The 11,825-nt window shown below is 45.0% G+C and overlaps 1 protein-coding gene across 2 annotated transcripts in view; it reads right to left on the reverse strand.

Moving 5' to 3' along the window:
* Wdtc1 (WD and tetratricopeptide repeats 1) overlaps positions 1-10,981 on the reverse strand; it is a 66,564-nt gene extending 55,583 nt beyond the window's left edge. For both annotated transcript variants that reach the window (XM_087548674.1, XM_087548671.1), the window contains exons 1-2: positions 10,778-10,981; positions 10,307-10,455 (exon numbers count right to left, since the gene is read on the reverse strand). The gene's annotated coding sequence lies outside the window, so the exon portion shown is untranslated. The remainder of the gene's footprint in view (positions 1-10,306; positions 10,456-10,777) is intronic.
* Positions 10,982-11,825: the final 844 nt, after the last annotated feature.

Raw genomic sequence — 11,825 nt, forward strand, 5'->3', positions numbered from 1 at the left:
TCACTTCTAGTGATGCTACCTACAAGGGCTTTTCCCTTAGCGTATCAGTTTCGTCAACACCAGTATCAGTTTCGTCAACACCCATTCCATAGATGTAAAGCAGACTTGAGGATCAGGGTTCTCTTCCCTGACTTGTCCTTTTTTTTTTTTTTTTAAAGATTTATTTATTTATTATATATAAGTACACTGTAGCTGTCTTCAGATACACCAGAAGAGGGCATCGGATCTCTTTACAGATGGTTGTGAGCCACCATGTGGTTGCTGGGAATTGAACTCATGACCTCTGGAAGAGCAGTCGGGTGCTCTTAACCGCTGAGCCATCTCTCCAGCCCCCCTGACTTGTCCTCTTAAGCACCACAAAGGTCGTGACCTCCTAGCTGCTCCCAGCTCAACATAGTGCCTTTTGTTTATTTCTAAGATAGGGTCACTATGTATCCCAAGCTGGCCTGAAAGTAACTGTGTATCCAGCCTGGACTTCATCATCCCCTTGCTTTAGCCTCTTAAGGGCTGGGATTCCAAGTTGAGCACAGTTTAACCATCTCTCCAGCCCCTACTAAGGATTGTTTGTTTGTTTTTGTTTCTCAAAACAAGGTTTCTCTGTGTAGCCCTGGCTATCTTGAACATACTCTCTGTGTAGCCTTGGCTATCCTAGAACACACTCTGTAGACCAGGCTGGCCTTGAATTCCCACCTGCCTCTGCCTGGCTACTAAAGATTCCCAAGTCAGCCTGGTGAAGTGGTAGAGCTAAGGGAGGACTTCCTCAACAAAGTGGTATTCAAGCTGAGATCAGAGTGATCTGAAGAAGCAAGGTTTCCGGAAGAAATATCCTGAGTACATTTAGGGAACTAGTTCAGTCAGGCAGGGCAGAGAGTGGTTGAAAAGCGAAGCTGTGGGCAGATGAGAAGGATCTTATAAAGCCACACTAATATCGTGGACCTTGTCTGAGGCCATTTGAGCCATGGACCAATCACTTGGATTACGTCATGAAGAAACTGAACAGCATTGGTCAAACTAGAGGCAGGAAAGCTGACCGGGAGATGGAGGCAAAAGAGGAAGGCTCCCGAGTAAAGGGGACAGAAGACTGGTAGATGAGGGCAGATAATTAGGAGGTGGGATACAGGTGGAATGAGTAACTGAACACAGAGAGATAGGGGCTGAGGAAGCAAAAACTGGAAGGCTCTGTCTCACAGTACCACAGAGGCGATCTGTTGCAGCAAGATGAAACTGTATCTCTTCCTGGCCATTGGCAGCAGAAACTCAGAATGTGGATGACAAGCAAAAATTCCCATCTTTTTTTTGTAAACTGTGTATGGTCACAGAAGTTACTCCGGCTTAAGAATCAAAAGGACTAGGGTTGGGGATTTAGCTCAGTGGTAGAGCGCTTGCCTAGCAAGCGCAAGGCCCTGGGTTCGGTCCCCAGCTCCGAAAAAAAGAAAAAAGAAAAAAAAAAAAAGAATCGAAAGGACTGCCTGGTCGTGGTGGTGGTGGTGGTGGTGGTGGTGGTGGTGGTGGTGGTGGTGCACACCTTTAATCCCAGCACTGGGAGGTAGAGGCAGGCAGATCTCTAAACTGGAGGCCAACCTGGTCTACTGGGCCAAGTCCAGGGCAGCCAGGGCTATACAAAGAAACAGTGTCTCAACAAAACAGAACAGAAGGATTGAAAGGGCTGTGTGTAACCACAAACAAAGCTCTCTTAGAAATGGCGAGTCTTGGGGGGCGGGGCAAGAGTGTGTGTAGAGACTGAACAAGCTTTGTGCATATAAGCAAGTGCTCTACCACTAAGCTACTTCATTAGCCTTGATTAGTTTTCATTTTATGCATATGGGTATTTTGTCTGCATCTGTCTGTGTATCATGTATGTGGCTTAGTGCCCAAAGGAGGCCAGGAGAGTGCAACTGGAGTGACAGATGCTTCTGCTGGGTTGCTGATGATGCTACCTGTGGGCGCTGGGAATAGAATTTAGATTCTCTGGAAGAGAACCCCAGTGCTCTTACCCACAGAACCATCTCTCTGGCCCCGTTATTACTTTAAGATTTCCTTATTTCATTTACACGCATTCTTGTGTCTGTGTGAATGTGTGCCACACGTGCGTGAATGCCCACGGAAGTCAGAAGATGGCACCAGGTCACCCGGAGCTGGAGTTAAGAGACTGTTGTGAGCTGCCCAATGTGAGCGCTGGGAACCGAACTCAAGTCTTCCGGACAAGCACTATGTGGTCTTAACTGCTGAGCCATCCCTCCAGGCCATCATTTCTAGTTTAGTTTGAGTCAAGGTCTCACTAAGACACCCTTACTGCTTAAGATAGAGGGCTCTCCAACCACCCTGTGTCAGCTTGCTACCTAGTAAGGGGCATCCCGTTACAGTCCAGAACTAAAAGAACAAAGTTGCCACAGTTACACTGTAGCCATCAGTCCTGGCAGTCTCAAAGTAGTTTCTGTTGTATGTGGGGGAGGAAGAGAGACTGATATCTCTTGGATCAGTGGCCTCACTGTGTCTGCTCCTCTACAGGCCCAAAGAACAAGCAGAATCCACATATTTGTCAAACTCATTAGGAGGATGAAGTACAAAATGAGTTGGTCAAAAATCCCCTAAACTACCAGGCAAGATCGTGCATGCCTGTAATCTTACACTAGAAGAGCCGAGGCAAAGGAACTGCCAGCATTTACGACAACCTTGGCTAAGGCTAAACAGAGCTGTGTGTTGAGATCACATCTCAAAAAATACACACACACACACACACACACACACACACACACACACACACACACACACACACGGGTTGTATCAGAGATTCTGGCAGTGTAGCTCAGTTTGTAGAACACTTGCCTAGCATTCACAAAGCCTTGGGTCCATCTCTAACACTGCATAAACCAGGTATGATGCCCAAGGTCCATGTTCCCACCAGGTGGGAGGTAGAAGTCGGGGAGATCAAAAGTTCAAGGTCATCATTTGATACTCTGCAAAAGTTTGATGCCTGTCCGGGCTACATGAAATATATCTCAAAAATAAATAAATAAAGAAAGAAAGAAAGAAAGAAAGAAAGAAAGGAAGGAAGGAAGGAAGGAAGAAAGAAAGGAAGAAAGGAGCGAAGGAAGAGGAGAAAAGCAGGCATTATGGTATACATCTTTAATCCCAGCTCTGGGGAGGCAGAGTCCACCCTGGGCTACATGGAACCCTTTCATAGATGCAGAAAAGGCTTTTAATGAAGTTTAACACTCCAATCATGAAAAATGGAAGGAACTTGGAAAAGAAGATACTTCGAGGCTGGGCAGTGGTGATGCATGACTTTAACCCAAGCAAAAGCAGGCAGATCTCTGAGTTCGAGGCCAGCCTGGTCTATAGTGTGAGTTCCAGGACAGCCATGGCTACCCAGAGAAACCCTTCTCGAAAACCAAAAACAAACCAAACACACAAACAATAAAGACACTGCAATACAATATAACAAAATTGTGGCCAACTTTTCACTAACTGGGTAAACACCCTTGAGAGTGGAGACGCCATATTAGTGGAAAATGGCTTGGATCAGCAGCTCGATATTATGAAAATAGCTGTATTAGCTAAAATGACTTAGGGTTCAGTGTAATCCCTGCCAAAATTCCAAAGATACCCCTTCACTGTGGGGAATAAAAGCCTAAAGTTAATAATGGAAACACAAGAAGCCCTGATGATCAAATGCAGCCCTCAGCAGGAACAATGCAATGGGTATCACAGTATTTAATTTCTTTTCCTTCCTTTCTTGTCTCTCTCCTCCCCTGCCCCTCTGTCCTTTTTCAGTCTTGTAGCCCAGGCTAGCTTCAAAACTACAGAGATCCACCTGCCTCTGCCACCCTAGCACTAGGCTCAAAGGTGTGAACCACCTTGCCCTGTTACACCTTAGACTTTTGATGCCCGTCTCAGCCTCTCAAGGAGCTGGGATTAAAGGCCTGTGCTACTAGGCCTAGCAAACTTTAGGGATGATTTATCTCCAGGCTACATCTCCTTTCCTCCAAAGTGAACCAAAACACCCACACAGCATCTTAGACAAGTACTTGGCCTTCGAAATCTATTGCTTTGTATACTAACTTAAAGGAAATTTCAAAGCTAGGTATGGTGATACCTGTTACGGGATATTTGATCACACTGTGAACCCCTGAGATTGTGATATTTACTGGAAAAAAAACCTATTTCTAGTTGTGGTATGGCTCAGCCTTAGCACACACCTTTAATCTGAGAGTTTTCTGTTTATTGTAAACAGGATTAGCTAAAGTCAAAAGAATTGGAGCAAGGAACCAGTTGACAGGGAGTGAACATAGGAAAAACCAGAGAGAAAGAGGAAGTCAGGAGGAGAGACACACACAGGAAGAAGAAAGGAAAGACATCCAGTTTGAGAGGTTTTTGAGATGGTGTGGAGAAAGAGAGCCACTTTCTGGTATTTTTTTTTTTTTTTGGTTTTTTTTTTTTTTTTTTTTTCGGAGCTGGGGACCGAACCCAGGGCCTTGTGCTCGCTAGGTAAGCGCTCTACCACTGAGCTAAATCCCCAGCCCCTGGTATTTTTTTTTAAGACTGATTTTTCCAGAGATAATCTAAAAAAGAAGTCCCCAGCAGAAAGTGTGACAAAGGCCAACACTGGATGAATGAATGCACATTAGCAAGGGGTAGGCGAGGTACTCTTTGTCATAGGGAAATCCCTAAGGGGTCTCCCGAAATCCTGATATCAAATTCAATACAGTTGATCCCTGTCGGTGTAGGAGAAACTCAGCCACTGAGCAACTAAAAGATTTAATTCCTGTTGTTAAAAACACTGCTCTGGAAATGAGGACAGAACAGCTACAGTAGATAAAAAAAAAAAAAATTCAGGAGAGACGACAACAACAACAAACAAGTAATTTGGCAAAATGCTATAAAAAATCGAAGACCAGGGGTTGGGGATTTAGCTCAGCGGTAGAGCGCTTGCCCAGCGAGCGCAAGGCCCTGGGTTCGGTCCCCAGCTCGGGGGGGGGGGGGGGGGGGGGGGAGAAAAAAAAATCGAAGAAGCTAAAAATATAAATAAACAAAAGTGACAATAACTTCATCAAAATCTTAGCAACCAGATTGGCCTGTTCAGGAAGTAAACACTCAACTTCGAGGGGCTGGAATTTTTCTCAGGTAAAACAGAGTGAAAATGGGTTGAGTGTATGGGGCCAGAAGGACAAGCAAGAAAATTAAAGCCATGTGACACAGTAAAAGGTATTGTTTCTGGAGCCCTTACATTCTATACTAATGCAAATAAATCAGGGCAGTCAGGAAAAAATAAAGTGGCTCAAGCCCTTAACGATTCAGTTTTAAAAATAATTAGAGGGGCTGGGGATTTAGCTCAGCGGTAGAGCGCTTGCCTAGCAACCGCAAGGCCCTGGGTTCGGTCCCCAGCTCCGAAAAAAAAAAGAACCAAAAAAAATAATAATAATAATAATAATTAGAGCTGGGGGGCTGGAGAGATGGCTCAGCGGTTAAGAGCACTGACTGCTCTTCCAAAGGTCCTGAGTTCAATTCCCAGCAACCACATGGTGGCTCACAACCATCTGTAATGAGATCTGATGTCCTTTTCTGGTGTGTCTGAAGACAGCTACAGTGTACTTATACATAATAAATAAACCTTTAAAAAAAAAAAAAAAAAAGAAACGGCTAAACTTATTCCCGATGACTCAGAATTAACTTCACTATTCACTCAACTACAACAAGTTATCAAAAATAGAAATCGCCCATTGTACTTATCAGATCCCATAGGGTTCTACCAAGCCCTCCAGCACCAGGGAAATAAAGTACATGCACCACACCATAGACACACCCAGGATTTCAACTGGCATCTTCTTCCAGTTCAAAGGAGGCTGACTCTGTAATTACACACTTATTACAAGTTAGGGGTGTTATGGGACAGCTGTACAAACTAAGACTGACAGTGCTCCCGCTGACTTTGGTAAAATGAAACCATTTTTTGCATATTACGACATAAAGCACATTTCAGGCATATGCCGCACAATCATTCGGGTCAGAGAGTTATTGAAAAATCTAATTGCACTTTAAAAGACATGCTTAAGAAACAGGAAGGGTAATGAGGATGCCCAGAGATAGACTCCATAGTGATATCTTTACATTTTAAAAAATGCTAATAAGAAAGGAACAACAGCGGTGGAGAGACACTGGATAGTAGGAAAAAACCCTGCTGGATTAAATCAGCATGTATATATATATATATTTTTTTTTTTGGTTCTTTTTTTCGGAGCTGGGGACCGAACCCAGGGCCTTGCGCTTCCTAGGCAAGCGCTCTACCACTGAGCTAAGTCCCCAGCCCCAGCATGTATATTTAAAGATGGGTTGACCTCAGGATGGAGGAGAAGAGGTTTTGTCTTTATTTCCAAACTATACGTTTTATAAGTACAGACTAATTATAAAGACGACTAACAAATGCCTTTCATTTGATCATGCATGAAAAAAATAAAAAAATAAAAACCAACTTTTTCAAATGAAAAGTTATCAAAGGCAAACTTGCCTTACTGGCGTGAAATGAAAGATGCGTTTTCGGGCTGGAGAGATGGCTCAGCGGTTAAGAGCACCCGACTGCTCTTCCAGAGGTCCTGAGTTCAAGTCCCAGGAACCACATGGTGGCTCACAACCATCTGTAATGGGATCTGGCGCCCTCTTCTGGTGTGTCTGAAGACAGCTACAGTGTACTCACATACATTAAATAAAGAAATCTTAAAAAGAAAGAAAGGAAGAAAAATGGGTTTTCTTAAACCATGTGTCTTAATTCCACGCTACAATGTTAGACTGTAGATTGCCACGTGGCATGTGCCATCTCGGACATCAGTGGGCTTTCTTCTTAAATGAAAAGGACTACTTTTTGTTGCTTTGTATTAAAAACAAAGTTAAGAGACTTAAAATGTTTTAAGTACATTAAAAGGGTTACTGCAGTTCAAACTTGTTTTCTAAATCTCTAAGAGCTGGAGTGATTTGCCACTAAAGATAAAATATTTGGACAGGGTGATAGCATCACACATTTTTTTATTCATTTATTATATATGAGTACACTGTAGCTGTCTTCAGACACACCAGAAGAGGGCGCCAGATCCCATTACAGATGGTTGTGAGCCACCATGTGGTTGCTGGGATTTGAACTCAGGACCCCTGGAAGAGCAGTCAGTGCTCTTAACCACTGAGCCATCTCTCCAGCCCAGCATCACACATTTTTGATTCCACGCCCCCCAAAAAAACAAAATGCAGATACAGCTCCTAACTGGTATGTTTGCACACTAGAGAAATCACATACCATATTTACGTATTTTTTATAAAAAGCCTCTCCAGGGCTACTAGAAAGGCAGCTCCTTTCCAATGGAGACAGAAACAGAGGGCAGCTTTTGTGACAACTGGTAAGCTTGTCTCTGTGCACTGCAACCCTGACCAATATTGAACCACATGATGTCCTAATTACGGATATCATATTTATTGATCAATTGCCAATTGGAGACTCTTCATAAAGCAAAAAGGAGTCCACCAGCATTTGCCTATTGGCTTCGATTGCAAATGCTTTCCATGTACAGAGAATAAATACTCTCTCTGAGAGACAAATCTGGACATTTTACGAGGCGCGGAGAACCTTATACACAGCCTTTGCCAACCACCCTATGGCCATAAGGGTGGCCCTTACAATGATGGATTAGGTCCATTGGAAGGCAGAGTCCTTTGGAAGGCTTAGCTTTGGAAAGAAAGGCATTAGTTACAGCAAAACTGGTACCTACCTGAACTCCTCCAGGACAAGGTGTGGTAGCGAAGAGGTTTGTGCCTTCCTTAGCTGAGGAAATAGCTCAGTTGCCCATAATCTCCATCCATAAAACGCTTACCCCTACCCCAAGACAGGCATCTATTGAACTGCGGGGACCAACAGAATGATCACAACATTCGGCTAACACATGGTTGACTGATGGTTCATCTCAACCACTGAATGAAACCAAAGCTAATGGACGGCCTGTGGACCAGAGGATGATGGAGCAGCCAATGCTGAGAGAGGAACCACAAAATCAGCGCAGCACTATTGGCTGTAAGACAGACAACTAGGAAAGCAAAAGGAAAATCACTACCTTCTCTAATTCATGGTGCACGTGCAATGGTATAACGATATGGTCACCAAAAACCAAAAACCACTAACGGGCAGACAGATACCGAGTCACGGGACCTATGAATGGAAATGGCCAAATCTAGCAAAACTTAGCAAAGGTAGCAAATTTTATGTAGCTCATACAGGCTGGACAGGCAACACACCTGAATGTAACGGAATAGTGGACAGATTGGCATCACATTGAATTAAAACTCGTCAGTGAGAAGTTTCAGAATGAGAGTTTACACATTTGAAAGACCTGAAAGTTTACCCCTGACACTGACAAATAAGGCGAGGTAGAGAATTAAACCAGGACAACCGTATGAGACCAGCTATTATAAAGAATCCATAGCCAGGCAGTGGTTCACACCTTTAATCCCAGCCCTTGGTAGGCAGAGGCAGGCACCTAAGAATCAAAGTCACTTAAATTTAGAAGCCACTTGCAAATGGCGCAGTAAAATTCAAAGTGAATGTCCTCTGGGATCTAAAAATATACTTAAACCTTGAATGTATATATAAGGAGAAAGGGGAGCGGATGTATGTTCATCCACTTACACGAAAACAACAGGTACTTGTTTGTAAATGAAGCACTGATGATGGAGTAGAGGCAGGGGGATGCCATCAAGTTCCTATTCAGGGAGCTCTTGGTGGTGGCCTTTAATCCCCAGACTCAGGAAGCAGAGGGACCTCTGAGTTCCAGGCCAGCCTGGTCTACAGAGATAGTTCCAGGACAGCAGAGAAACAGAGAAACCTTGCCTCAAACAAAACAAAACAGTAACAATAGCAAAACAAACAAGTAAATAATCTGGGGTTTTGGCACTTAAAACAATGTCTACAGGCTGGGAAGATCGCTCAGTGGTTAAGAGCACTGGCGGGGTTGGGGATTTAGCTCAGTGGTAGAGTGCTGCAAGGCCCTGGGTTCGGTCCTCAGCTCCAAAAAAAAAAAAAAAAAGCACTGGCTGCTCTTCCAGAGAGCTGGGGTTTGAGACTCAGTACCCACAAGGCAGCTGAAAAAACTCCATTTCCAGGATATCCAATGCCCACTTCTGGTTTCCCCGGTTACCAGACACACAGTGGCACAAAGATATGCATTCAGGTACAATTCTCACACATGTAAAATAAAATAAAAATTTGGAGACAGGGTCTAGGTATTAGCCTGACCTGGCCTTGAATTCTTCCTGCTTAACCTCTGGAATGCTGGGATTCTAGGCACGTGACTACGAAGCCAGTTGAAAAATCCAAACATTTAAGAGTTAAAAGCCAGGAATGATGGTACATGCATTTAGTACAGCCCTCAGGAGGCAGAGGCAGGGGGGTAACCTGTGTGCTTAAGGCCAGCCTGGGCTACATAGTGAGATGCAATCTCAAACAAAACAGGCCAGATGTGGGTGGTGGTGCAAGTTTTTAATCCCGGGCAGAAGTACGAGGATCTCCCTGAACTCCAGGCCAACCAAAGCTACATAGAGACAGACCTGTCTCAAAACAACAACAATAATAACAAAAACAACAACGACGACGACGACGACAACAACAAAATCCAAGAGCAAGAGCCGGTCCTCAGTTGATGGATAGTGTTCCTAAAGCCTCCAAATAGGAACCTATATGCAGATACCAGTAATTCCAGGATGTGGGAGGAGCCAGGAGGACCAGGAAGAAGTGAAGAGGTCCAGGACCCATAACACAGGGGCTCAAACTAACAGCCAGACAGCCAGGCGCGCCTGATGGTGCTTAGCCTTCGTCCCAGCATTCCAGAGGAGGGCAGGGGGATCCTTGTGAGTTCAAGGCCAGCCTGGTCTACAGAGTGAGTGCCAGGACAACCACGCTTATGAAGAGAAACCCTGCCTCGAATAACCAAAACAAAACCAACCTAAATGAATGAAAAACAAAACAAAACAAAACAAAACAAAAAAAAACAAGAATACTAACACAAAGATGCTATGGGGACAGAATAAAGCTATGACTACAGTGCCCGGCGCAGGGCGTCGTTCAGTAATGTTAGCCGTTTGCTTTTCCACGAAGGGATAAAAGGTATGGACACAAGTATGCTTCCAGTGAGGGATAAGGATCTAATCATCCGACTATTGAACTCTGCTACTAAGTACGACTAGAAATCGCACACTATTACCTCTTCTCATATCTCCCATCACAACTCCCACCCCAACCCCATCCCCGCTTCATTTCCCTTCTCCGACTTCTGACCTGGACATATTTGTGGCTCCGTGATGGTCCCGTGGAGGACAAGTTGGCAATTCTCTTGATGGCACGAAAACTTGCCTCCTTCTTGAAGACCCCTCTTCCTCTTCTGTTCCAGAATCTCTTTTCCCCACCAATGGGCTGGATTCTTCTCACTGGGGTGGGAGGGGCTAGTGAGCCAAGGGTGAGCAAGGCTTTGCAAGGTTTTACAAAAGGCTCCACCCAGCTACTCCCAGCCCACCCACGGGTCTCTGTCCTGTCTCCTTCAGTGGGTGTGGCTACTTAGGGCTTCTAAAGGCTGAAACAGACTGTGGAAGAAATTGGGAGGATGGGTCTCGGAGGCGACCCTCTCTGGTCTAGTCTTTCGCTTGTTTAGTTTGGTGGGGTATTTTTGTTTGGTTCTGGTTTTTGTTTTGTGTGTGTGTTTGTGTTTTGAGATAGGCTACACTTCTGTAACCCAGATTGACCTCAACTCACTGTGTAGCCCAGGCTGGCCTCGAACTTGCATTGATTCTTCCAGCTTCAGCCTCCTGATTGCTGGGATCATGAGTCAGGCATGCACCACCACGCTGGATTGATTTGCTTTTTCGAGACAGAGTCTCGGTACAGGCCTCCAGATTTCCATGCAGCCAAGGGTAACCTCCAATCCCAGATCCTCCCCTAAGGCCTCCGGAATACAATGATTTACTGGGGGATTTGACCGCGCCCTACCGGGTGCTTGTGACGTAATTTATGTCAGCTGAAAGGGCATTGGGTGGGGGGAAGAGCAGGCTGGAGACATCGGGAAGTTACGACTGTGTGACTGGCTGAGTCACTGAGTAATCTGCCCACACCCTTGCTGCATAGACTTCTGTGGCTTCCCGCGTGTTAAAGTCCGGAGACCCAACCTTCAGTTTGTGTTAGGCAGGCTACTTTAGTCACCCATACTTCTTAGCTGTGCAATCTGGCTGAAGTAATTACATAAAAATTATGCGGCCAGTGCTGGGGTATCTCTCAGGTGGAGAAGTAGCTCTTGGCAAAATGAATTAATGGCTCGCATGCTGGAAACCATGGTTTCAAGTCTCAAGACGACCACGACAAAAGGGAAACGCGCGCGCGGACGCGGATACACACACACACACACACACACACACACTAAGACGAAGTCTAAGAAACGTGGAGAAATACAAACAAACTAGCCGGGAGGTTTCCCAAGCAGGCTACTTTCAACCCAAATGATAGGTTTCCATCGCCTTTAATCTTACAGATCTGATACCCTTCCCAGCTTCAAAGAAAGCAATTTTGAAGTGTTTGAATGACCAATCCCAGTCAGGCAACGACAACATATGCTGGTCCAAGCAATCCTCCTGCCTCTGTCTCCCTGGGATAGTGGCAGGAAGTACTCTCCTACTTACATCTTATTAGGAGCCCATGCTGCTCACTGCTCCCATAGGCGATGTTAACCTTGACTACGTGGTGATATTTGCCAGGTCTCTCCATCCTGGTTACTCTAACCAGGTGTGCTCCCCTTGTCTCTCTGTCTCTG

This window comes from Rattus norvegicus, chromosome 5 (assembly GCF_021556685.1).
Source record: "Rattus norvegicus strain SHRSP/BbbUtx chromosome 5, alternate assembly SHRSP_T2T, whole genome shotgun sequence".
Taxonomy (NCBI): Eukaryota; Metazoa; Chordata; class Mammalia; order Rodentia; family Muridae; genus Rattus; species Rattus norvegicus.